This window comes from Pan troglodytes, chromosome 3, assembly GCF_028858775.2.
Source record: "Pan troglodytes isolate AG18354 chromosome 3, NHGRI_mPanTro3-v2.0_pri, whole genome shotgun sequence".
Taxonomy (NCBI): Eukaryota; Metazoa; Chordata; class Mammalia; order Primates; family Hominidae; genus Pan; species Pan troglodytes.
This window is the reverse complement of record NC_072401.2, coordinates 21767803-21794766: the sequence shown is the minus strand read 5'-3', so window position 1 is coordinate 21794766 and position 26964 is coordinate 21767803. Positions and strand designations below refer to the sequence as shown.

General features: G+C 39.6%; 1 protein-coding gene and 1 long non-coding RNA gene across 5 annotated transcripts in view; one reads left to right on the top strand and one right to left on the bottom strand.

The window, feature by feature from the left end:
• KCNIP4 (potassium voltage-gated channel interacting protein 4) overlaps window positions 1-26964 on the top strand; it is a 1220775-nt gene that overhangs the window by 623652 nt on the left and 570159 nt on the right. The window lies entirely within an intron of this gene.
• The window catches only part of LOC129143837 (uncharacterized), a 51075-nt gene that overhangs the window by 23306 nt on the left and 805 nt on the right, over window positions 1-26964 (bottom strand). For both annotated transcript variants that reach the window (XR_008547749.2, XR_010156281.1), the window contains exon 2: window positions 15185-15249. This is a non-coding gene — a long non-coding RNA (uncharacterized LOC129143837). The remainder of the gene's footprint in view (window positions 1-15184; window positions 15250-26964) is intronic.

Here is a 26964-nt window from a genome sequence, read left to right as displayed (position 1 = left end):
TTATCTGTAGCTCTTATAACTTTGATTCCACTGTGTTCTTTACAGTCAGTGCTTCAAAGGAATATTTCACAACAGTAGTTCTGATAGTCTAAACTTATTCGGGTTAACATGTTTTTGTATCATATACATGCTGATCAATTTATGCTATAATTGACAGCTTCTTTAATTGTACACTTGTAAGAAATGATTCTCACTCCTTAGCCTTGTACTAATCAAATATTTCATGATGCCTCTGCTTCAATTATGATTACTTTTGAAAAAGTAGACTTGCTTTTGAACACTACTGCACATTTAAATTATCTATTAGATGATTTATTTAATGTTAATAGCAGTCCTCATATAATTAGATATACTAGACTAAAGAGGAAGGTATGCTTTTGCTTATGAAGTCTGAATACATTGTTTTTTAATGAATTATCCTACAGTAATGAACGGGAAACCTGTTAATATGTTAGTTGCCATGTTAAGATTCTACTTAAGGAGGCCTTGAGCTCATCTCAATTTATACTGACAAGCTGGTAGACCTGAAAAAAATGTAAAATTGACATTTTTAGGTTGTTTTTATATCATCTTCCCCATTGAATAACAGTAATTAGGCTAACAATACTTATCATAATTATCCCAGTCTGTCACCCTCTTCAATAATCTTTCTACCTGCATGGTATTATATGTAATATCCCCTCTTCTTGGAGTGCTCTTTCTTTTTGGCCTGGAAAACTCTCATTCTTCAAGACCTAATGTGAGTCTCGCCTCTTTTGGGAAGCCTTCCTTGATAAACCTTCAGACCCACTGTCAGCAGAATTAAGGCTTTCCTTATCTGAATTCCATAGCACCATACACCTTTCTCTGTACTGCTGATGATGTTTTGGAACTGTGTGTTTGAAAGTTTTCCTCCCCCTCTAGATGGTGGAGTTCTTGAAAGAAATAACCTCATTGTATTATTTCTTGTATACTGATACCTAACACAAGTTCTGATGTGTAGTAAGTATTCCATAAATATTAGTAGAGTAAAATCTATTGAAAAGAAAATCTCAAATAGGTATTTAAAACTTGATTATTTTTATATTTTCGTGCATTCATATCTTGCCTGCCAGTACAGTCATAAGTTCAATAAGTATGGAAACTGTGTATGTTTTTCTATATCCTCTTGGAAGTATATAAAACAGTATTTTTTAATATTGTAGATAATTAAATGTATATTAGCTGTCAGTATTATTTATCAGTCAGCATACAATCGTAGAAGGCATAAAGTCATTATTATGTGCATTGTTTTACACAGACTTAGCACTTATTGAAATTATTCAGATGTTAGGTTTATTTTTTGCTTTTGCAAGACTGAGGAAGCCTAGTATATACTTGTGATAACTTAAATACCGAAGAAGGCAAAGATACTTTGCTCTCAAGAGATGCAGTTTTTTCATTTCTGAACATGCACTGGGCTAGAGCCCACTGCCCTGAATAGAGAGTCATGGCCCAGCAGCATTTACCACAAGGTGACTGAAGTAGCCTGGGGCCTTGAGTGAACATCTGGGGTAGCCAGGTGGTACTCACCATCGGCCTGGGGCCTAGGGAAGAGACTCCTCTGTTTGTGGAAAGGACAGAGAAGAGTAGGAAGGGCTTTGTTTTGTGGCTTGAGTGCCAGCTCAGTCACAGTAGAATAGAGCACCAGGTAGATTCCTGAAGTTTCTGACTCCAGGCCCTGGCTCCTGGATGTCATCTCTGGACCTGTCTGGGACCAGTGGAACTTGCCGCCCTGAAGGGAAGGAAATAAGCCTGGCTGGATTTGCTACAGGCTGATGGTGGCGCCCTAAAGAAATGAGTGAACACAGGCAGGTAGCCAGGCAGTGGTTACTGTGGGCCTTGGGCAAAGTAAATAAGGCACCAGTGCTGTACTGTCTTTGGGTCTGACTCAGTACAGTCTAACTGGTGGTAGCCACAGAGGTGCTTGTGTCACTCCACCCCCAGCTCCAGGCAGCTCAGCACACAAAGAGTGACTGTTTGTTTCAGAGAAAGTTAAGGGAAGAGAAGAATAGCCTCTGCCTGGTAATCCAGAGAATTCTTCCAGAAATTATCTGAGACCACCAAGGCAGTATCTCCATGAATCTGCAAGAGCCATAGCATTACTGGACTTGGGATGCCCTCTAATGCAGATGTGGCTGCAGTGACCAAAAGCTTAGATCACAACACCAAGGTCTCTTTGAATACCTTGAAATCCTTTCCCTGAAGGACAGGTACAAACAAGCCAACCACAAAGACTACAATAAATACCTAACTGTTGAATGCCCAGACAGCAATGAATACCCATAAGAATCAAGACCATCAAAGAAAACATGACCTCACTAAACGAACTAAATAAGGCACCAGTTACCCATCCTGGAAAGAGAGAGTTATGTGTCTTTTCAGATGACAATTTCAAAATAGCTGTCTTGAGGAAACACAACTTAATTCAAGATAACCCAGAGAGGAATTCAGAAATCTATTAGATAAATTTAACAAATATATTGAAATAATTAACTAGAATCAAGCAGAAATTCTTGAGTTGAAAAATGCAATTGACATACTAAAGAATGCATCAGACTTTCTTAACAGCAGAATTGATCAAGCAGAAGAAAGAATTAGTGAGCTTGAAGACAGACTATTTGAAAATATTCAGTCATAGGATAAAAAAATCAGAAAGAATTAAAAAAGAACAAAGGATGCCTACGTGATCTGGAAAATAGCCTCAAAAGGGCAAATCTGAGTTATTGGCCTTAAAGAGGAGATAGAGAGAGAGAGCTACAGGTAGAAATTTGATTCAAATGGATAATAACAGAGAACTTCCCAAACTAGAAAAAGATATTATTCAAGTACAAGAAGCTTATAGAACATCAAGCAGAATTACCTCAAATAACACTACTTCAAAACATTTAATAATCAAACTCCCAAAGGTCAAGGATAAAGGAAGTATCCTAAAAGCAGCAAGAAAACAGAAACAAATAACATACAATAGGTCTCCAATATGTATAGCATCAGACTTCTCAGTGGAAATCTTACAAGACAGGAGAGATTGGCATGACATGTTTAAAGTGCTGAAGGAAATTTATCCTAGAATAGCAAATCTGGTGAAAATACATTTCAATCATGAAGGAAAAATAGAGACCTTCCCAGAAAAACAAAAGCTGAGGAATGTTATCAACACCACATATGTCCTATAAGAAAGGCTAAAGGGAGTTCTTCAATCTGAAAGAAAAGTATGTTAATGAGAAAATATCATATGAAGTTACAAAGTCACTGGTAATAGTAAGCACACAGAAAAACATATTAAGAACACAGACTATTATATCACTGTAATTGTCGTGTGTAAACTACTTATATATTGAGTAAAAGCACTAAAGGATAAGTCTATCAAATAATATAACTGCAGCAACTTTTTAAGACACAATACAATAATAAGATATAAACAAACAAAAAGTTTAAAAAGAGGAGGAATTAAAATGCATAACTTTTATTTTCTCTTTGCTTGTTTGTTTGCTTATGCAATCAGTGTTAACAACAGTTTAAAATAATAGGTTATAAGGTATTATTTGCAAGTCTCATGGTAACCTCAAATCAAAAAACTTACAACAGAAACACAAAAAATTAAAAGCAAGAAATTAAAACATACCACCAGAGAAAAACACCTTCACTAAAAGGAAGACAGAAAGGAAGGAAAAAAGGAAGAGAAAACCAAAAAAACAACCAGAAAACACATAACAAAATGGCAGGGGTAAGTCTCTACTTATCAATGATAACATTGAATGTAAATGGATTAAATTATCCAATCAAAAGACAGAGTAGACGACTGAATTAAAAAAAATAATAAACAAAAAAACAAGACCCAATGATCTGTTGTCTACAAGATACACATTTCACCTGTAAAGATACACACTTCACTTGTAAAGATACATATAGACTGAAAAAAAGGTACAAAAAAAGATGTTTCATGCAAATGGAAACCAAAAAAGAGCAGGATTGGCTACAGTTAGACAAAATAGATTTCAAGACAAAAACTATAAAAAGAACAAAGAAGAGATAAAGAGATCAATTCAGCAAGGGGGTATAACAAATATGTGTGCGTGTGTATGTATATATATATATATATATATATATATATATATATATATATATATATCCAACTCTAGAGCACCCAGATGTATAAAGCAACTGTTATTAGAGCTAAAATGGCAGATATACCCCAATACAATAATGTAATAGCTGGAGACTTCAACACTCACTTTTAACATTAGACTGACCATCTAGACTGAAAATCAACAAAGAAACATCAAACTTAATCTGCCATAGACTAAATGAACCTTGGATATTTACAGAACATTATCTCTACCAGCTGCAGAATACACATTCTTCTTCTAAGCACATGGATTCTCAAGGATAGACAATATGTTAGGCCACAAACACGTCTGTAAAAATTCAAAACAATTGAAATTATATCAAGTATCATCTTTGACCACAATAGAATAAAACTAAAAATCAGTAACAAGAGGAATTTTGAAAACTATACAAACACATAGAAATTAAACAACAGGCTTCTGAATGACAAGTGTGTCAATAAAGAAATTAAGAAGGAAATTTAAGAAATTTATTGAAACAAGTGATAGTGAAAACACAACATGTAAAAACCTATGAGATATAGCAAAAGGAGTCTTAAGAGGAAAATTTATGGCCGTAAGTGCCCACATCAAGAAAGTAGAAAAATTCAAATAAACAATCCAGCAAAGCATCTTAAAGAGCTAGAAGAGCAAGAGCAAACCAAATCCAAAGTTAGTAGAAGAAGTAATAAAGATCAGAGCAGAAATAAATGAAATGAAAACAAGGAAAACAGTACAAAAGATCAATGAAACATAAAGTTTGTATCTTGAAAAGATAAATAAAATTGACAGAACTTTAGACAGACTAATGAAGGAAAAAAGAGAGAAAACCAAATAAATAAAATCAGAGATGAAAAATGAGTCATTATAACTGATGATTCAGAAAGTCAAAGGATGACTAGAGGCTACTATGAGCAACTATATACCAATAAATTGGAAAACCTAAAATAAGTAGGTAAGTTCATAGACACATACATCCTACTAGATTGAACCACAAAGAAACCCAAAACCTCAGCAGGCCAATTACAAGTACCAAGATCAAAGATGTAATAAAAAATATCCAAGAAAAAAACCCAGGACCCACTGGCTTCACTGTTAAACTCTATCAAACATTTAAAGAAGAATTAACACCAGTCCTACTTAAACTATTCTGAAAAATTAGGAGGAGGAAATACTTCCAAACTCATATTATGTGAGTTGCAGGATACAAAGTCAATATAAAAATCCATAGTATTTCTATATGTCAACAGTGAGCAATCTGAAAAAGAAATCCAGAAAATAATCCCATTTATAATAGTTGCAAATACAATCAAATACCTAGGAATTAACCAAGGAAGTGAAAGATCTCTACAATGAAAACCATAAAACACTGATGCAAGAAATTGAAAAGAACATAAAAAATGGAAATATATTCCATGTTCCTAGATTGAAAAAACAATATTATTAAAATGTCCATACTACCTAAAGCAATCCATGGATTTGATGCAATTCCTATCAAAATAACCAACGGCAATCTTCACAGACATAGAAAAAACTATCCTAAAATTTATGTGGAACCACAAAAGACCCAGAAAAGCCAAAGCAATCCTGAGTAAAAGAAAAAAAAAAAAAAAACTGGAGGAATCACATTATGTGACTTTAAATTATGTTTCAGAGCTATAGTAATAAAAATGGTAAGGCACTGGCATAAAAACAGACAGATAGAGCAGTGGAACAGAATAGACAACCCAGAAACAAATTCTTACATCTACACTCAACTCATTTTTTTGACAAAGGGGCCAAGAACATACATTGATGAAAGGAGAGCCTTTTCCATAAATGGTGCTGGGAAAACTGGATATCCATATGCAGAAGAATGGAACTAGACCTCTATCTTACACCATATACAACAATCAAATAAAAATGGATTAAATACTTAAATCTGAGACTTCAAACTTTGAAACTACTAACAGAAAATGTTGAGAAAATTCCCCAGGACATTAGAATAGGCAAAGATTTCTTGTGGAATATACAACAAACACAGGCAACCAAAGCAAAAATGGACAAAAGGGATCATATCAAATTAAAATGTTTCTGCACAGCAAAGAAAACAGTCAACCAGGTGAAGAAACTTCCTACAGAATGGGGAAAAGTAAGTACAAACTCTGCATCAGACAAAGGATTAATAACCAGAATATATAAGGAACTCAAAACAACTCCATAGGAAAAAAATCTGATAATACACCTTAAAAGTGGGCAAAGGATTTGAGTAGATATATCTCAAAAGAAAAGGTATAGTTGCCAAACAGATATATGAAAAGTGCTCAACATCACTGGTCATTAGAGAAATGCCAATCAAAACTACAATGAGATATTGTCTCACCCCAGTTAAAATGGTTTTTATCTAAAAGACATTAAATAACAAATGCTGGCAAGGACATGGAGAAAAGGGAACACTAGTACACTATTGGTAGGAACGTAAATTAGTACAACCCCTATGGAGAACAGTTTGATGATTCCTCAAAAAAACTAAAACTCATTTGATCCATAAATTCCACTGCTAGGAAAGGAAGTTATAATAGTATATCAAAGAGATATCTGCACTCCCATCTTTTTCGCAGCACTATTCACAATATCCAAGATACGGAAGCTACCTATGTGTCTATCAAAAACAAATGGATAAAGGAAATGTAGTACATTAACACAATGGAGTACTACTCAGCCATAAAAATGATTGAGATCCTCTCATTTGCAACAACACGGATGACACTGGAGGTAATTATGTTAAGTGAAATAAGCCAGGCACAGAAAGACAAACTTCACATGTTCACACTTAATTGTGGGAGTTAAAAATTAAAACAATTTAACTCATGAAGATACAGAGTAGAATAATGGTAACAAGAGTCCAAGAAGGGTACTGGGGCTGGGAGAATGGGGATGGTTAATAGATACAATAATATCATTCTATAAAGTGAATAAGGTCTAGTATTTGATAGCACAACAGGGTGGCTACAGTCAACACTAATTTGTACATTGGAAATGACTAAGAGCATAATTGAGTTGTATGTAACACAAAGAAAGGATAAAAGCTTGAGGTTAGAGATATCTCATTTGATTATTACACACCACATGCCTGCATACATATCTCATGTATTCCATATATATATACTTACAAAAAGATGCCATTTCTCAGTGTGGCCATAATTGACTCATACATACTTCAACATTTGATGAAAATTTGGCAACACTTCATCAATTCATCACCAGAAGTCATTAGGGATTCTTTTTAGATTTCAATTATACCATCAATTCCCTTTAATTCAATTCTGCACAATTATCAATTATGCACATATTAATTGAACATTTACTAAATGTTATGCCTTGGGCAAATTGCTGTTAGATATAATGGAAATATTTTGAGGACAAGGACAAGCAGTCTAGAATTCTCTTTCTGGTTATTTCTCTTTTCTTTTAAGTGATTTAGAATGTATTACTTAATTTCTTTGACACCAGATTTTTAATCTTGTGACAGGGATATGAATCTGAATCACATAGATGGTTATTTAACAAAAACAGGAGTGGTATAGTGTTTGGCATCTAGTTGCTTCTCAACAAACATTAAACTTCGGATTCACTTAAATGAAGTGTCCCTTTTCACCATGTCACCATTTATACAGTAGAAGAACGAAGCAGGAAGGACTCCTTTAGAAGGCTGGTGCCAGCTACAAACAATGGGACTCTAGGTTGTTTTCCAGATGTCCTTATTTTAACAGCATTATTATGTGTTGTATTTTTAGGGGAGAATGTGTGCCAGGATGGTATTATAATTCAGTTTCAATTACAGTAACTGTTATGTGTTGTAGGCTAGCCAAAAGTTGGCAGGTAGCCTGTGCACAAGCCCTGGACTTAATAGGAGTAATGGCTTTGCAAGCCCACTTCAGCTCCTCATTACTGTCTCCTGATTTAGTTGTGGCCTCCTCCCCTGAGGTTGGGTGTTGATACCACCTCCTCAGCTGGCTCAGGTTTCTGGAAAGATGTTCATTCTGCCTTAGAACTGCCAGAAATCTATTTCATATATTTTCTGTTAAGTACAGTGGGACAAAACATAGTCCCTCATTTCCTTCCTTCCTTCCTTCCTTCCTTCCTTCTGTCCCTCCCTCCCTCCTTCCTTCCTTCCTCCTTTCTTCCTTCCCTTCCTCTTTTTCTCCTTCCCTCCTTTTCTTCCTCCCTCCCTCCTTTCCTTCCTTCCTTTCTTCCTTCCTTCCTCCCCTGCCTCTGTCCCTCCCTCCCTCCTTCCTTCCTTTTTTCCTTCTCTTCCTTCCCTTCCTCCATTTCTCTTTCCCTCCTTTTCTCTCTCCCTCCCTCCTTCCCACCTTTCTTCCTTCCTTCCTTCCCTCTGTCCCTTCCTCCCTCCTTCCTTTCTTCCTTCCTTGCTTTTTCCTTTCTCCTTCCTTCCTTCCCTTCCTTCCCTTCTTTTTCTCCTTCTCTCCTTTTCTCCCTCCCTCCTTCCTTCCTTCCTCTCTCCCTCCCTCCATTCTTTCCTTCCTTCCCTCCCTCTGTCCCTCCCTCCCTCCTTCTTTTCTTCCTTCCTTCCTTCCTCTTTTCTTCCTTTCCTTCCTCTTTTTTTCTTCCCTCCTTTTCTCTTTTCCTTCCTTCCTTCTCCCTTCCCTTCCCTTTCTTTCCCTTCCCTTCCTTCCTTTCCTTCCTCCCCTCCTTCCCCACTTTTCCCACTGCCTCCCTCCTGCCTTCCTTCTCTCCTTCCTTCTCTCTCTTCACATTCTTCCTTCCCTTCCTCCTTCCTTGTTTCTTCCTTCATTTTCTTCTTCCTCATACTCCTGTTCTTTTTATTCTCCCTTCTTCTCCCTCTTCGTCCTCCTACCCCTCCATCTTCCATGTTGTATTGCTACCCACTTAATCCTTTTGCCAAAAGCCTTCTTCGTATTGTCTACCCATTTAATATTTTATTCCGTTTTTCTTACTAGTTCTATCTTGTAGAACACTTAGACGTCTTCTCTATTACCTATATTTACATCTTCCCAATATCTGTAGATTCTTATCTTCCCTGGTTGTCACTTAGCCACATAATAGGCATTTATCTCCTTTAATCTAACCTCATAAATCAAACCTTTCTTTTCCCTACTCATCTTTTTATCATTCTCTAAATGGTTTTTAATTTGTCTTTGTCTTTCTGGAATGGAAGTGCCTCAAACTAAATGCAGGATTCAAGGCTGAAACCTTGCTGGCTGCATTTTGCCATTCTTTCATTCTGAACAAACATTTCATAACAAATAACCATAGTATGGCTCTTTATCTTGCCAGTTCATTACTTTGCAAATGTATGCAGAGTAAGTTCTTACTGAGGTCTTTTGAAGTAGATTAAAAAATGCATTTTTTCCAGAACTCAGGAGGCCAAAGGTTTAAACTCAGATTTACCACAATTCATGACCTTTCAGCTAAAATTCTGTAGGACTAACTTTCCTCTTTTTTTTTTTTTTTTTTTTTAAGACAGATTCTTGCTCTATTGCCCAGGCTTGAGTACAGTGGCACCATCTCAGTTCGTTGCAACCTCTCGGGTTTAAGCAATTTTCCTGCCTCAGCCTTCAGAGCAGCTGGGATTACAGGCACATACCACCATGCCCAGCTAATTTTTGTCTTTTTAGTAGAGATGGGGCTTCGCCATGTTGGCCAGGCTGGTCTGAAATTCCTGGCCTCAAGTGATCCACCCGCCTTGGTCTCCCAAAGTGCTGAGATTACAGGCATGAGCCACTGCTTCCGGCCTAGGAATCAATACTGTCATATCTCATGTACAGGACCTAGACTGGGGCCAGGCAAGCAAAGCTCACAGGGTACTTGCAAATCCTGAGAATGAGCACCACCTTACATTTTGCATCTAAGATGCCTCACTAAAACAATATAGTAGGTAGAAAAATCCTTTAAAAAATGCTAACACATAAACACATATAAGATCTCACCATCATTGTTCTTCACCAGTTCTACCCAACACAATTTGTTAGCAATAGAATGATTATACACTTGGAGCTCACCTATGCCAAGCCCTTCTCTATAGTTTCCTTCACTCACTCTTTCAAGTTTCCCAGTGCCCGAGTATGCTAGCCCCTGCTTAGCCAGGCACCTTCAGGCCAGAGCACCTAAATCGGTAAACCATTCAATCACAGAGATTATTTCCTCATTGTGCCATCAAAATGTAATTATTTAGATGCCTGTTCCCTCCAAACTCTGCTTATCTACTTCCTTGAAGATAACTTGCTTATCAGATGAAATTGTGTTTGTTGTTGTGTCTGTAATGAAGTACTGGTTTAATGTGTAATCTGTTTCAGATCACAAATTTACAATTTCAATAAGGTTAACTGTAGAAATGATGCTTTTCTCTCCAAGTGCTCTAATACATGGTTTAGAAAACTTTCCTGATGGTGAACTACAGTAAGAAGTGCATTTTTTATCATAACCAGGAACATATAGAAAAACACAAATAAATATAACTGAAAAGGATTTCACAAAATAATGCCTTTTCTATTTGCAAAACACTCACCAGTTCTATCCTATTCTTTTTTCTTTTTCTTTTCTATTCCATACTGCTAATCATGAACTCATCAAGTTGATTTTGCTATCCATTAGTGGGACACGACCAGTTTTGTAAAACAAAAACACACCCTAAAGGATTCTGTTTTTGTGGAAGTGAGCTGATTGTTGTGGAAAAGTTTTTGACTGATGTCTGTTTGGATCTGTGTGTGTGTCTTGTGTGCATCTGTGTAGGGTGGCCAGGAGAATATACTGGATGGTCTTGACCGTGGGTAGAAAGAAGTTCACCTTCACAAGGGGAGGACTATCCAGTGTGCATAGATATTTATCAGGCTACTAGGTGATTCAAATTTCTGAGGAATTCAGCAAGATATGATGGGCTGCAGAGTAGTGGTAGCATTAGAAGAGTTTCTAGGAAAAGATTCTGGGTAATTGAGAGGCAGGTACTAGGAATAAACTATGGATTTAGACATAAGGGGAAAACTAGTTATAAGAACTGCATCATAAGTTCACAGCAAGGCTGAAGGCAAGGTTCACTCCGTGTATAGCATGTGTCTGTTGATTTGTTATTCCTTAAGTCCATTCTGACTGCAGACATGATTTGTCCAAGTACCTGTCAATTGAAACCAAATGATCAAAGCTGTAAGCAAAGCCAGCATGATCAAGCCGTGCCTGGTAGACCTTGGGAAGCAGACAGGTCTTGGCTCCCTTTAGATTTATCTTTTCCATTTTCCTTTGCCTGTGGATAGAGCAGGCCCTAAGTACCAGGCTAGAATTCGCACCTCGTTCAATGTATTTTAGCGCATTTTTCTCCAACTTATTTCATAAGTTCTCTCTTTAAATTGTCGTGATAGGTCATCTGCTTAGAGTTGTTCCTCATTCTTCACAGGTGTGTACAACCATTATCAATTTAGTAAAATTCTGGAGTTCAACCTTTTTAACAGGAGGGATTATGTTGAGTTTTTTTCACAGCTTGTTTATGGCCTAAATATAATTCCCTTTCAAACAATTTCTCATTGAAAGACTCTTCATGTTTCTAATGTCCAGGAAAAATATAAACCCAAGAGGGTTTTTACTAACCTTGTAAAACTGCAGGATTACACTCATGAAGAGAAAAATAAGCTTCTCTTCATGCTCAGGCTCTTTAACAAATGAATCCTAAGTTCATGTATAAACTTGCAGTTAGTAAGACACATATCAAAAAGCACTGCAAAAAAACCCAGGATTTTAGAAAGAAAAAAACACAAGTAGTGTGTCATTTTCGCTTCCACTATTTGGTGGTACAATAGTGGCACAGTACTTATATACACAATGCATAACTCTCAAAAAATATAAAAGCAAATAACTGATAAAATATATAGAAAAATGACCTTTTCAAAATCCCATTTCAAACATTCAAAGTCAGTGGCTTAAGTGAATAGTGAATCTATGATACCTTTTCCAAATAGAGTAGAATTATAGAGGCTCTTTCTACCTTGAGTAGCAAGAAATTAATTATTAGGATTGCTTTGACTCACAATGATGCTGTGAACTTCCAATTATTCCAGGTAATGTAAGCAAGGATTGTACATAATTGAAATTTAATGATAACACAAAAGGCTTATTCTAACCATTAATTTCAATCTTTTTCCCTAGCAAACCTTTACATGAGCTAATGAGAATAGCTAAGTTACTTGCGTGTCATTTTACCTGTCTTTTTTAAAATGTCTCCCTCTTTGGTAAAGCTGTTTACAAGAAGTAAATCAGTGATCATCAAAATGTGATTTGAAGAGGTTTGGAAAGTTTGAGTCTGAGGGCAGCCAGGTGTCAGCTAGAGCAGGCAGGGCAGGATGATTTATAAATCGGATTTAAAGACAGTTCCTGTATTAGTCTGTTTTCACACTGCTGGTAAAGACATACCCAAGACTGGGCAATTTACAAAATAAAGAGGTTTATTGGACTTATAGCTCCACATGGCTGGGGAGGCCTCACAATCATGGTGGAAGGTGAAAGACATGCCTCACATGGCAGCAGACAAGAGTAGAGAGCTTGTGCAGGAAGACTCCTGTTTTTAAAACCATCAGATCTCCTGGGACTTATTCACTATCATGAGAACAGCATGGGAAAGACCTGCTCCTGTGATTCAATTACCTCCCACCGGGTCCCTCCCACAACAAGTGGGAATTCAAGATGAGATTTGGGTGGGGACACAGCCAAACCATATCAGTTCTCAAAAGAGGATCTCCAAAATGTTTCTGCAAGGCCAGCACCATTATAACCATAATATAGCTTCTCAATGATTTCTTGATAAATATGCACACTTTCTATTCTTTACAGTCACACATTGTCACCTTATATGTATAATAGGAGTTAGTGTTTGCTTGTTTACCAAGTTGTCAACATTATTGTTAACAACCCCTTGAAAAATCCTTGGTTTATTTAAATACATATTTGCTCATTTGATTTCCTCCATAAATTGTTACCTTTTATTCTCAAAATAAAGAGACCCATGGAGAAATTATTAAAGGTGTTTTTGGACACAGAATAGTAAACATATTTTTACAACTTTATATTAGTTAATAAAAATGATTTCTATGTTCATTAATCAAAATGTGCTGATGGACTTTATGTTAAATCATTAAGGATTTAAAATATGAAAAGGGGATAGTTGGCATGTAAGTTGAGAGTTTGATCAAATCCAACTCAATAGTAAAAACTATTTGAAATACTTGATACTCCATACCAGTTGCCAAGTTTTCCCTTTGCTAATGGCAAGCATTTATATCCCACAAGAACACTAAATTGTCTTGTAAGTATCTCCTGAATGGCCACCTAAGAAATGTGAAGGCCAGAGCAGCTCATAAGAACAAACTGATGTTACCTTTGAGAATACCATGCTGGGCATTTTTGGGTACCTAAAGAAATGGAATATATATTATAAAACCCCGAGCAAGTTATTCCCAGAACAGAAGCTGACTTCTGTAAACTTGGTTTAATAATTTAGCAGCCTGTATCAATCAGTAGGGTGGTAGCAAGTACATAATTATTTCAAGACAATGCATTTGAATGTTCAATACAGTAAACAGTTAATATAGAAAATAAAACAGGAGGAAGAAGCATCATTTAGCACATTGGTGATTCGCTGGATTGTCCTGGAACGTTCTGCGTTGTCTTAAAATAACTCTGGATTTTCCAGTTCAACTAGCTAGCTATTTTGCTGGTTAAGTTTCTGTACTTGCTATCAAACTGACTCTCAACATAGCCTTCACACATTAGTGCCAACCAGCTTCAAGTTCCCAGGTTGCCAGTGGTCTCACTTTTCATGCACAAAGCTGACAAATGAAAATCTGTTATATCATGGTGTTAATGATTAAAGTTTTCTGCCATTTGAGTTATTTTCAGGACACCTGAAATGCTTAATGTGAAAAATTAAATCTTTAATGGTTGAATTCTAGACATGGTGATTTTTGTTGCAGGGTTATGCTTTTGGCTTAAATCTTCCTTGTACCCTCCAGATAGCATGCCATTCATTTTTTTCTTTCTTTTTTTCCTTTCCATTCCTCCTTCATTTACTGCAACATTTACTGATCAACTAATATATTTCAGGCACATGGATAAGTACTGAGGAGAGAAACATAAATCAGATATGGCCCTTCCTCCCCAGGATTCATAGTTTTGTACAGGACATAGTATGTCAACCTGCTCATAAATCTTGAAAGGATAGTAGTTGAATATAGTTACAAAGCAGAAAGAAGAAGGGGTTAATCTTGTCTTTGGAAGATGGGCTCATGAAAGCCTCCACCCAAGTGGAAGGATTTAAGCTGATTCTTAAATGATGGGTAAGAATTTCTCAGAAGGAAAAGGAAGCAGTTGGAGGAATCACCCTGGCATTTGGGTTACAGCAGTAGTTTCTCATGACCTGAACACAGAGTGTGAGCACAGTCGGTCAGGAGATGAGGATGGATAGTTCCTTGGAAAGTTGGTAGGGGTTTTGAATGCCTTGCCATGACTTCGGATTTCATTCTGCAAAATGAAATATACCAGCAAAATACCACTGAAAATCGAAGCTGGGGAATTACATGTTCCTTTCACTTTGACAACAAGGTATACAGTGGGTAGATCAGAAGGGAAGAGAGGCTTCACAGAATTGTGACAGTCATGTGTTGAGTGGATGCCATAAATCAGACATGGCCCTAGCATTCTGGGTATACCTTGGGAGCAAAATAACCATAACACCCACCTTGTACTAATTATGACAATAACAATAGTATTTATTTAATGTCGATTTGGTACTGTTTGGGAGCTTGATGTATTTTAAGGGCAGTTGACCTTTAAATAATGCAGAGGTAAGGGCACTGGCCCCCCACAGTTGAAAATCTGTGTATAACTTTTAGCTGTCCAAAAATTGAGGTATTGATAGCCTACTGTTGATCAGAAGCCTGATCTATTACAAACAGTTGATTAACACATGCGTTGTATATGTATTATATGCTGAATTCTTACAAGAAAGCAAGCTAGTAAAAAAAATTAAGAAAATCATAAAGAAGAGAGACTATGCTTACCATTTATTAAGTGGAAGTAGATCATCATAAAGGCTTTCATCTTCGTCATCTTCACATTGAGTAGGCTGAGGAGGGAGAAGGAAGAGAAGTTGGTCTTGCTGTCTCAGAGGTGGCAGAGATAGAAGTCTGTGTATAAGTTGTTCTGTGGGGCTCTAACCTATGTCGTTCAAGGGTCAACTGTATTTCAACTTAACAACTCTGAGATGTTACTACTATCTGTGTTGTATAGGTAATGTAACTGAGACTGAAAGACGGTATTTACCCAAAGCTGTGTAGCCAGTGAAGTATCCAGTTAGGATTTGTGTCCAGGCAGTATTTCACTATCATCTAACTTGAGGAAGTGAATAGATCATAAGATCAGCCATAACTATAGTGGAAACATAGCCAGAGCAGAGCAACAGGAAGCAGGAAAAATAAAAATAAAACTATAAATACAAGAAGAATCTGCTCTAAAAGAAATGGAGTCCCAAGCTACAGTGTTAAGGTCCCAAATATGGTACTCTTCATCCTTTTCTAGATAGTTCTTTCTGCCTTATACATTTCAGTGGATGAAGCCAGCTATTCAACATATAGTTTAACCACACTAGGTAGCCAGAGTTTTGCATTGGCATTTTCTGGCCATTCTCCTTTCCTTGTTACCATGACTTGTTAATAGACAGCTTACACTCCAGGACTTTACATCTTTCTATTGGCTTCTGTGCATTCAGTGGCCAAATGTCCAGTAGTTCTATGCTGAGCCTCCCCTCAGTTATAGTTTGAAAAATGCATGAGATAAAAAAAAATATCCTTCAGCCTCCTACAACCACAGAACACCTAGCATGCCACTCAGCAGTTACAGTGGAAACCTGTTGTGGTAGGCAGAATTCTAGAATAGTCCTCACGATTGCACACCTAAAATGACCCTGATGTACACACCCTATATAATCCCTTTCCTTCAAGTGTGAATTGGATTTGTTACTATGATAGGATATTGCTACCATAATTTTGGTACCCTATATGGGTGAAAAGATTTTGTAGCTGTAACTAAGGTTCCTAATCAGTTGACTTTGAGTTAATCCAAAGGAATGCAATCCCAAGTGAGCCTGACCTAATCGGCCAAGCCCTGAAAAGAGGTCAGAGAAATTTGAAGCGTGGAAGACATTTCTTGCTAGCATTGAAAGAGCAACCTACCACATTGCAGACAGAACATGGCACCAAGAGCAATGTTTAGGAGATGAAAGTAGTCCCTGTCCAACAGCTAGCAAGAAAACAGGGGAACTCAGTCATAAAACTACAAGGAAATGAATCCTTTCAACAAACTGTAATCTCAGAAGAGGACACAGAGCTTCAGATATGATCACAGCCCGAGCCTACATCTTGATTTAAGCCTGAATAGAGTACTCTACTAACCCGTACGCAGACTCCTTATCCACAGAAACTGTGAAATAATAAATTTGTGTTGTTCTAAGTCACTCAATTTGGGATGATGTGCTATGCAGCAGTAGAAAACTATGAAACAATACCGTAGTTCAGAGAGGTGCCATCCTGAGTTATCAAACCAGCAGGTCAGGCTTGACTGGCTTGTTTTGATGACCCTTCAAAAGAGTTTTAGTCTGCTCATAATAAATTTAACGTAGCATGCTCTCAGTTATCCATAAAAGCTAATCTTTAATTCTTTGAGGCCTTTGTATTATTTAATGGGTTACATTTCCATTGCATTGAGGATAATTTTTCTTTTTCAGTGTGGTTCTACTAACGGTGTCCTGTGTGTTTTTCAAATAAAATATATACTTAATTAGTATTCATAATTCGATTCTAGTTTAACTTGGTTATCATAGGTTTTTTATTTGAAATATTTCTGTTTAAAATCAGAGTTAATAACAAGTGAGTCAGTTAGAATTGTTAGTAATTAAACTACAGCATATAAGCATGAATAATTGTCAAGGAGATTGTTGTATATTGCTTTTTACATTTTATATTTCTTTGGTGCAATAAAATAATAGGATAAACAATTATTTATACTCTATTACAGTGAGGAAGTACAACATGTCAGCTGTAATGAGGAATAATTTGTTGGAGGAGATGATATTTGGAAGGAAATCTGGCTAAATATGTATCCACAACTAAGATTTTTATTAACCAGGGCTAAAAATCTGTTGAAATTACTCCTGGGTTTAATGATCACATAAATAATCCTGTTTCAATTATTTGCGTCTTAACATGAGTTCATAATAAATGAATTATGCATCAGACAACTTTGTGTCTTTTGTTACTTTTATAGTATTGATTTAGATAAAGATTAGCCCCAGGGAGTAATGGGAAAGGGCTCCATGTGGCTGCTGTTTTGCTTTTTATTAGATCTCAAACTGAAATATCTACTTTATCTAAATCAGCTTCACACTTCTGAACATTTGTATCCATCAATTCTATTTACTTCACCTAGCTTGGCTATTAAGATGGCTGCACATCAGTTCTGCCCTTCACTTAAGTGATTACATTTGGAGCTGAAAGACGGATTCTCCAGGGACGGATCAAAGATGGGAGCTAGGTTATGAAGCAATGCAGAAAAGTGTAGGATCATTCACAGTCCTCTGTCTCTACTAAAGTTTGTATCTAAAGCTCATTGATGAGAGAAAGTTGTCATGAATGCAGGAAATGAATGGCCTGAATAAAAACAAACAAACAAAACCCTTTAAATATGGAATAGAAACTTGTGTCTATTCCCAATCTGTTTAAAATGCCTTACTTTTATCGAAGAAAAAACTTTCCAGAGAAGTTTGAGAAACCAAAGGAACCCCCGTCTATTCTTAACCATGTCAAGTTTGTAAAAGGTGTGACTCTCAGCTAGTTTTGATGAGCTGGGAGAATGTGTTCCTTACATGGGTGAGGGTGTTTGAGCAGATTAATGCAGTGTTTCTCACAGTGTGGTCCAGAGAAGTCCTGCATAAGAATCATTAGAACTTTTGAGAAAAATGGAGATCCAGGGTCTCTACCTAAGACCTATGAAATGAGAATCTCTGGGAAAGGTCTGAGGATTCCTTTTTAGGGAGATTTCTAGTTAATGCTGATGCACATAACAGTTTGAGCATGAGTCAATACATATGTATAACAGCTTAGTTCTCTGTTCTCTCTTGCCAGTGCTGGACACTCTTGCTATCAATTCCTTTCCTCCCATTTGTCTTCAGCCCTTTAAGAATGCGGTAATGTACAGCTCAAATTAGTTTTTTGAGTCCCTGTCTATTGTTCCTCCATTTAACTACCTTTACCCACTGAGCAGCTTGTGTTTGCTATTTATTCTTAGGACAAGGATGGGTGGTGAAGTCTGGGTGTGGTGTTGATCCTTCATCATTAAGGATATTGTCTAGTCATGGAACTAGACCAAATAAGACTAGACTAGTCTAGAACTACAGTGTGATTCATGGATCATGGGGCTGATGAGACTTATGAAGCAGTCAAATATGCCCTTGAAGGTGGGTTTCCTCAAGGAAATGATGATAGGACCCTTTGAAACCCCACTTGAATTTGAGTAGAATCTGTAGTCTGATGTCGTGCCAACACCTCACTGCATCTGTTCATCTTGTAGAATGTTTCAGAATGGAAGGTGACAAAGATGTCCTCAAATATCAGTGTTCAAGATAGTTACTTTTAGGCTGTTTACATTGTTTTTTTTTTTTTTTTCTTTTTTCTTTTTTTTGAGACAGAGTCTTGCCCTGACACCAGACTGGAGTGCAGTGGCATGATCTCGGCTCACTGCAACCTCCACCTCCTGGGTTCAAGCGGTTCTCCTGCCTCAGCCTCCCAAGTAGCTGGGACTACAGGCACGTGCCATCACACCCAGTTAATTTTTGTATTTTTAGTAGAGATGGGGTTTCACCATGTTGGCCAGGATGGTCTCGATCTCTTGACCTCATGATCCGTCCACCTAGGCCTCCCAAAGTGCTGGGATAACAGGTGATTTCCATCATTTTTAAGAAGAATAATTTAAAAACCAAGCCATTATAAGTTTATAATTTCTTCCTATATTACTCGTGGTGAAGATGGTGGTCAGCTTCATGGGTGGGTATAAGCAATGTGTTTTCCTTAGAATTCCACCTCAATTGCAGATGCCCTAGTCCTTCTTATCCATATAGTGGCTAGGAATAATAATAGTACTTGGTTCATTGAGTTTGTTATATGGACATATTAAGATAATTCAATTAGAACAGTACTTGATGTGTAGCAAGAGCTCAATAAATAACAATAACAGCTATTATTTATTGAGCATTTACACAGTGACAGTCTCTGTTCTAAGTGCTTTGTGTGACTCATCTCAGCAATTTGCCCAAAGTCACAAGGCTCTAAAGAAACAAAGTGGGGATTTAAACCCAAGCATACTCTTAACCTCTGCATTGTACTGCCTCTGCCATAAATGCGGCTCATTGTCTTTTCACATTATTATTGAAATGCATTTCTCAGACCGGGCACAGTGGCTCACTCCTGTAATCCCAGCACTTTGGGAGGTCGAGGTGGGCGGATCACGAGGTTAGGCGATCCAGACCATCCTGGCTAACATGGTGAAACCCCGTCTCTATTAAAATACAAAAAATTAGCCGACGTCGTGCACGTGCCTGTAGTCCCAGCTACTCGGGAGGCTGAGGCAGGAGAATGGCTTGAACCTTGGAGGCGGAGCTTGCAATGACCGGAAATCGCGCCACTGCACTCCAGCCTGGGCAACAGAGTGAGATTCCGTCTCAAAAAAAGAAAAAAAAAAGAAGAAAGAAATACATTTATTATGTGATGCCTTTGCCTTCTGCTCGTTTTCTTTCAGTTCATTTTGAAGGGTCAAATTTGCTTTCTATTCACTCAATCCTAAGATTCAGCCAGGCTTCTCTTGGATCAAGTAAGTGCCAAAGGAAGTTAAAGGCAGGTCACTGATGCTGATTTTGCGCACCAGAATGGGAGATGGTCTGAAAAATGAGGGGAAGAAACTTTCCAGGAGCACCTGGGCAAGTGATTTGAGATGGGCTTTGACTGTTCTTTCAGGCTCTGGGTAAATTCTCTGGCAAGGCTGGGTGTGGTGGCTTACACCTGTAGTCCCAGCACTTTGGGAGGCAGAGGCGGATGGATCACATGAGGTCAAGAGTTCAAGACCAGCCTAGCCCTAGAAATGGTGAAACTCCATCTCTACTAAAAATACAAAAATTAGCTGGTTGTGGTGATGCACGCCTGCACTCCCAGCTACTCGGGAGGCTGAGACAGGAGAACTGCTTGAACCTGGGAGGTGGTGGAAGTTGCAGTGAGCTGAGATCGGGCCACTGCATTCCATCCTAGGTGAAAAAGCAAGGCCTTGTCTCAAAAAAAAAAAAAAAATTCTGGCAAGACTAGTTTTCTTCTCCATTAGTCATGTAATATACATTGCCTTTGCTATGAAAAGAAAAATACCACCTAGTATCCACATAGTACGAGCCCAACGTGATCTCTATAAAGCTGATCTTAGTTCGATTCCCCTACCTGCCACTACCATTAGAGCCTGTCAGCTTTCCCTGATCTCATGGTACTTTCCATACTTTCTTAAAGACTTTTACCAGATGCTGCTTTGAATTTCAGGTGTTTTCTTTTCTTTTTTTTCTTTTTTATTGATCATTCTTGGGTGTTTCTCGCAGAGGGGGATTTGGCAGGGTCACAGGACAATAGTGGAGGGAAGGTCAGCAGATAAACAAGTGAACAAAGTTCTCTGGTTTTCCTAGGCAGAGGACCCTGCGGCCTTCCGCAGTGTTTGTGTCCCTGGGTACTTGAGATTAGGGAGTGGTGATGACTCTTAACGAACATGCTGCCTTCAAGCATCTGTTTAACAAAGCACATCTTGCACCGCCCTTAATCCATTCAACCCTGAGTGGATACAGCACATGTTTCAGAGAGCACAGGGTTCGGGGTAAGGTCACAGATCAACAGGATCCCAAGGCAGAAGAATTTTTCTTAGTACAGAACAAAATGAAAAGTCTCCCATGTCTACTTCTTTCTACACAGACACGGCAACCATCCGATTTCTCAATCTTTTCCCCACCTTTCCCCCCTTTCTATTCCACAAAACCGCCATTGTCTTCATGGCCCATTCTCAATGAGCTGTTGAGTACACCTCCCAGATGGGGTGGTGGCCGGGCAGAGGAGCTCCTCACTTCCCAGTAGGGGCGGCCGGGCAGAAGCGCCCCTCACCTCCCGGACGGGGCAGCTGGCCGGGCGGGGGGCTGACCCCCCCCACCTCCCTCCCGGACGGGGCAGCTGGCCGGGCGGGGGGCTGACCCCCCACCTCCCTCCCGGACAGGGCGGCTGGCCGGGCAGAGGGGCTCCTCACTTCCCGGTAGGGGCGGCCGGGCAGAGGCGCCCCTCACCTCCCGGTTGGGGCGGCTGGCCAGGCGGGGGGCTGACCCCCCCACCTCCCTCCCGGACGAGGAGGGAGGACGCTCCTCACTTCTCAGACGGGGTGGCTGCCGGGCGGAGGGGCTCCTCACTTCTCAGATGGGGCGGTTGCCAGGCAGAGGGTCTCCTCACTTCTCAGACAGGGCGGCCGGGCAGAGACACTCCTCACATCCCGGACGGGGCGGCAGGGCAGAGGTGCTCCCCACATCTCAGATGATGGGCGGCCGGGCAGAGACGCTCCTCACTTCCCAGATGTGATGGCGGCCGGGAAGAGGCGCTCCTCACTTCCTAGATGGGATGGCGGCCGGGCAGAGACGCTCTTCACTTTCCAGACTGGGCAGCCAGGCAGAGGGGCTCCTCACATCCCAGATGATGGGCGGTCAGGCGGAGACGCTCCTCACTTCCCAGACGGGGTGGCTGCCAGGCAGAGGCTGCAATCTCGGCACTTAGGGAGGCCAAGGCAGGCGGCTGGGAGGTGGTTGTAGCGAGCCGAGATCACGCCACTGCACTCCAGCCTGGGCGCCATTGAGCACTGAGTTAACGAGACTCCGTCTGCAATCCCGGCACCTCGGGAGGCCGAGGCTGGCGGATCACTCGCGGTTAGGAGCTGGAGACCAGCCCAGCCGACACATCGAAACCCCGTCTCCACCAAAAAAATACGAAAACCAGTCAGGCGTAGTGGCTGAGGCAGGAGAATCGGGCAGGGAGGTTGCAGTGAGCTGAGATGGCAGCAGTACCGTCCAGCTTCGGCTCGGCATCAGAGGGAGACCGTGGAAAGAGGGGAGAGGGGAGAGGGGAGAGGGAGGAGGGGAGAGGGGAGAGGGGAGAGGGGAGAGGGAGGAGGGGAGAGGGGAGAGGGGAGAGGGGAGAGGGAGCTCTATCGAATTTCAGGTGTTTTCAATGGCATCTAAAATATTATCTCTTGATCACTGGAGTCAGACTTGGGTTTCAATCCTGAGCTGGATATTTCCTGGTATAATCCAATGAGGCCTCCATTCCTCAATTTCCCCTTGCAAAATGGAGATAGTATTAGTAGCTGCCTCATAGGGTTTACAGAGGATACAGTGAAATAATCCATATAAAGTGCTCCATGTGCTAGTCTCTCAGATAGTGATTATTCTACACACATGAGCTATTATGATCTAAATTTTGTTTTTAATAGATTTTAAGCTAGTGAAGACTAAGGATATATTTTTTAATTTTTAATTTTGTGGGTACATAGATATATTTATGGGCTACAAGTGGTATTTTTTACAGGTATGAAATACTTAATAATCAGCTCATGGAAAAATGGGTATTCATCTTTTTATTACTCATACTGGCTTATAGAGTACCTGGACCACAACTTTAGCAATTGAATGAAAGACGAACAATCAGAAACAAACTGAATGAAGGTTAGGTCTTGAGAAGGCCAACTCACTGGGACTCTGTGGTGAAAGCGTAGAGAAAGTTCGCCCCCTTTCTCCTCTTCTCTATAAAGCCTTCCCAGCCTGGAATCTAGAAAGACATAACGTGCCAAAATCCCTTTGTTCCCTGCCTCAGTTCATCAAAGGGCAAACTCATCTTTCATTTTATAAACATTATTTTTCTTCCAAAAGCCATATTGCTGGAATCAAAGCAGAAATGGGTTCATTACTGTGAGTTAACTGGTGATTTTGAATAAACTGCACTTTAGGGGTACGCTCTGAAGTGCAAAAGTAAGAGTGTCTCTAATTAAGCACGTTCATTTTTCTGGGGACAGGCAAGAGATAGCCTTCATGCAGCAGTAGAGCCTGAGCTGAAGGACTCCCCAAAATTGCTTTGAAGAAACTTCTTTAAATGGGGGCGCCTGAAACAGCCTCTCACCCTCCTCAGTAGTTACGTGAGAATGCATTGCAGAGAAGAAAATTTTGGCAAACTGTCACAACAGTGTCCCTTTTCTCTCACTGCCGCTTCATACTTATCTGCTACACACACACACACACACACACACACTCACACGGCAGGGGCACAGAACTTTCTTGTATCTAACATTAATGCAGAAAGGGCAAGAAATCTTTTAAAAAGTCACAATCAAGTGTTGGGTTACTTATGCTGGTGATGTTTGTTTCATTGAATGCTTTGGGTATTCCTGGCCACTGTTACATGAGACACATGGGAAAATGTTATGACCATCAGCAAGCAGCTATCAGCCCCACTGGCTTCAGATGCTTTGGGATGTCGGGGAAATTGACTAGTCCTTCACAAGCCTTTGTTTCCTCATCCATAAGATGGAAATGTAAACCCCTCTCTTCCTCAAAGAGGGGAATTTAGAAAGGAAGATTCTATGTGTTAGACCCACTGCTTGAAAACGTATGTGCTCCACGGAGATTAAGTATCATTTAGAAATATTATTGCACCTAATCCTCACAACACTTCCCTGAAGGAGGAATATTGGCCTCATTTTGAAGACCAGCAAACCAAAGCTTAGCAAGTTTAAGTAATCCAAATGAGGACAAAGATTTGGAGCCAGTATTTAGGTTTCCTCTTTCTGTTGGATGCTCTTAATATTTCTCTTTTAAAAGGGAATTCAAGGCCCTACAGGAAGAAAATATATTGGATTAATATTTTAGTTTGAATCCATGCTGCGACTTGAAGGTAAGAGTTGCATACGTAGTTAAGTAACTTTACTTATTTAGATTGCGGTGTTCTTTTAGCTGAAAATGAAGGGACGAGAGTGGATGCTATCCAAGGTACTTATCATCCACACCAGTGATTTTAAGATATTTTGGGCAGGGCAACCTTCTTGGCTGCCTTCCTTGTATTGCTTTCATTGTTCACATGGGCAGGAACCACAAATCATATTCACATTAAATGCTGAAGATAGAGTACAGCCAATATGTGTGAGCATGCAGTGTTCATGGCTCACCTTAAAAAGAAGCAGTAGGAATAGGACTTCCTAAAAAAAAAGTATGGAAATCTCTCAGGCTCCACAGGCAGAGGAGGCATGCTGGTAACAGGAAATTGGGCTCTGCCAGATCAGTGAGAGAGCAGGTAGCTTTTTAGGTGAGAATATCAATCAGATTATTCATTCAACAACCACTCACTCCCTCTTATTCACCAGGCACCATTCTGGGATTGAGGATATTATATTGAACAAGACAAACAAAAATCTCTACCCTCATGGGTAGGAGTTTATTGTAGCAATTCTGGCAGAAGGAGACACTTAATAAACAAATATACGTGCCAGGTGGTGACAATGCTTTGGAGGAAAATAACACTGGTTCAGAGGGTAGTGATTCCAGGGCCAGGTGAGGGAGGTTTTTCTATATAGTACGGTTAGAAAGGGCCTCTCTGTGATAGGAATTTTGGAACTAAGACCTAAGTCAAGTCATTTATTCATGGGAAGATATGGGGATAAGCACTGCAAGAGAGGGAAATACAAAGGCCAGAGCTAATTACATAAACATTTAAAAAAAGAAAAACCCTCAGGCCTTGGGAAGAAAAACATAACAGCAAAGGAACCCGTAATTTTGACATCCAGACCAAGTGGAAGGACTCTCACTCTGATGCTCTTCAATAGTTCCTGCCGGCCAGGCACAGTTGCCAGGCACAGTTGCTCACGCCTGTAATCCCAACACTTTGGGGGTCCAAGGTGGGCATATCACCTGAGGTCGGGAGTTCAAAACCAGCCTGACCAACATGGAGAAACCCCATCTCTACTAAAAATACAAAATTAGCTGGGTGTGGTGGTGCATGCCTGTAATCCCAGCTACTCAGGAGGCTGAGGCAGGAGAATTGCTTGAACCCAGGAGATGGAGGTTGCGGTGAGCCGAGATCGCTCACCATTGCACTCCAACGTGGGCAACAAGAGTGAAACACCATCTCAAGAAAAAAAAAAAAAGTTCCTGCCTACATATGTTTCTCAGCCCCAGGTCATCAACTTTAAATGTGAACACAAAGCACTTGACTATGGACATTCATATATAAGGCAAGCTGAAGGGCTCTGCAGAGTTCACTGTACTAGAAAAACAACTCCCTTTCGAGTTCCGAGGTGGTGTGTGTTTAAGTAATATTAATCCTGTGAATGAGGAGGAAGAAAGATCCTTGAGTTTAATTAACTACTAGTTTGGATGCTTTTCATGTTCCAAAGTTACTGGAGTTAATGGCTAAAACAGTGTGTCAGCCAGATGCGGTAGCCCATGCATGTAGTCCCAGCACTTTGGGAGGCTGAGAAAGGAAGATCACTTGAGCTCTGGAGGTTAAGGCTGCAGTGAGCTGTGATCATGCCACTGCTCTCAAGCCTGGGCTACAGAGCAAAACCCTGTCTCTCTCTCTCAAAAAAAAGAATGTCACAAAACAGTGTGGGGGATCATTTTGGGTATAACCTTCACCCCGTGCTGATAAGCACTTGTGCCAATATTTGGATTTTTAATTCATTTAAAGCCCTGTTGGATAATGGGATGAAGTAATGGGTTTTGCATTAAACAAATCAGAATTTGAAGCTTGGTTCCGTCATTCACCAGCTGTGTGACCTTGAGCCTGCTACTTAGGTTCTCTGAGGCTAGTGTTTCACCTGCAAATCATCATCCCTACTTTTAGAATGTCTAGGAAGGAGCAATGCATTAAAGCATCTGGTGTGTAGTAATCACCAAATCATTGATGACTTTTATTATCCAGCAAACATCTATGAAGTAAGAAGTGCCCTCCATGGAGGCACAGTAGTGACTATCTAGATTAGCAAGGCATGATCTCTGCCCTCTGGCAGCCTACCCTTTAATGGAGAGAATGTATACCCATATGGCTATCATATAATACATCATAAGTAGGAAAAGTACCATAAAAACACAAAAAAGAGAGATTTGATCCAATTCTGGTTGAAGTTTCCATGAAAGAGTTTTAAGAGCTTGACAGGCAGAGATGGTATAAGAAGGTTTTTCTAAATAGATAGAGCAATTTTAGCAAAGTCCTAGAAATGGAAAAGCCCAGAATGAGTTTGGGTGAAGGAAGCTGAGCTGTCAGGTAGAGTGTATCAACAGGAGTAAGACCACTGAGGTGCAATCCTCAAGGAGGTACCGGATCATGGAGAGAAAAGGATGCTCTTCAAAGGAGCTTCAACTTTGTTCTGTAGGCAAATAGGGAGCCATGGAAGGTTTCTGATTAAGAGAATGATAAGAGGAGGACTGCACTTCCTCCAGATTGATTCCTCTGGCAACCCAGCAAAGTCTGAGTAGAGCATGGAGACACTTGTGAAAAGCACCCGAGGTGGTAGTGATTGAGCACTCACTCTTTTCTAAAAGTGTCACTCATTAATTCCCTCAACAGAGTGATGAGCTAGGTGCTATTATGCCTCTCTTCATAGATGAGGTCATTAAGACACTGAGATGTTAAGTAACTTACCTAAGGTCACACAGCTAGTAAGAGATCCCAGCAGTCTGTCCCTGGAG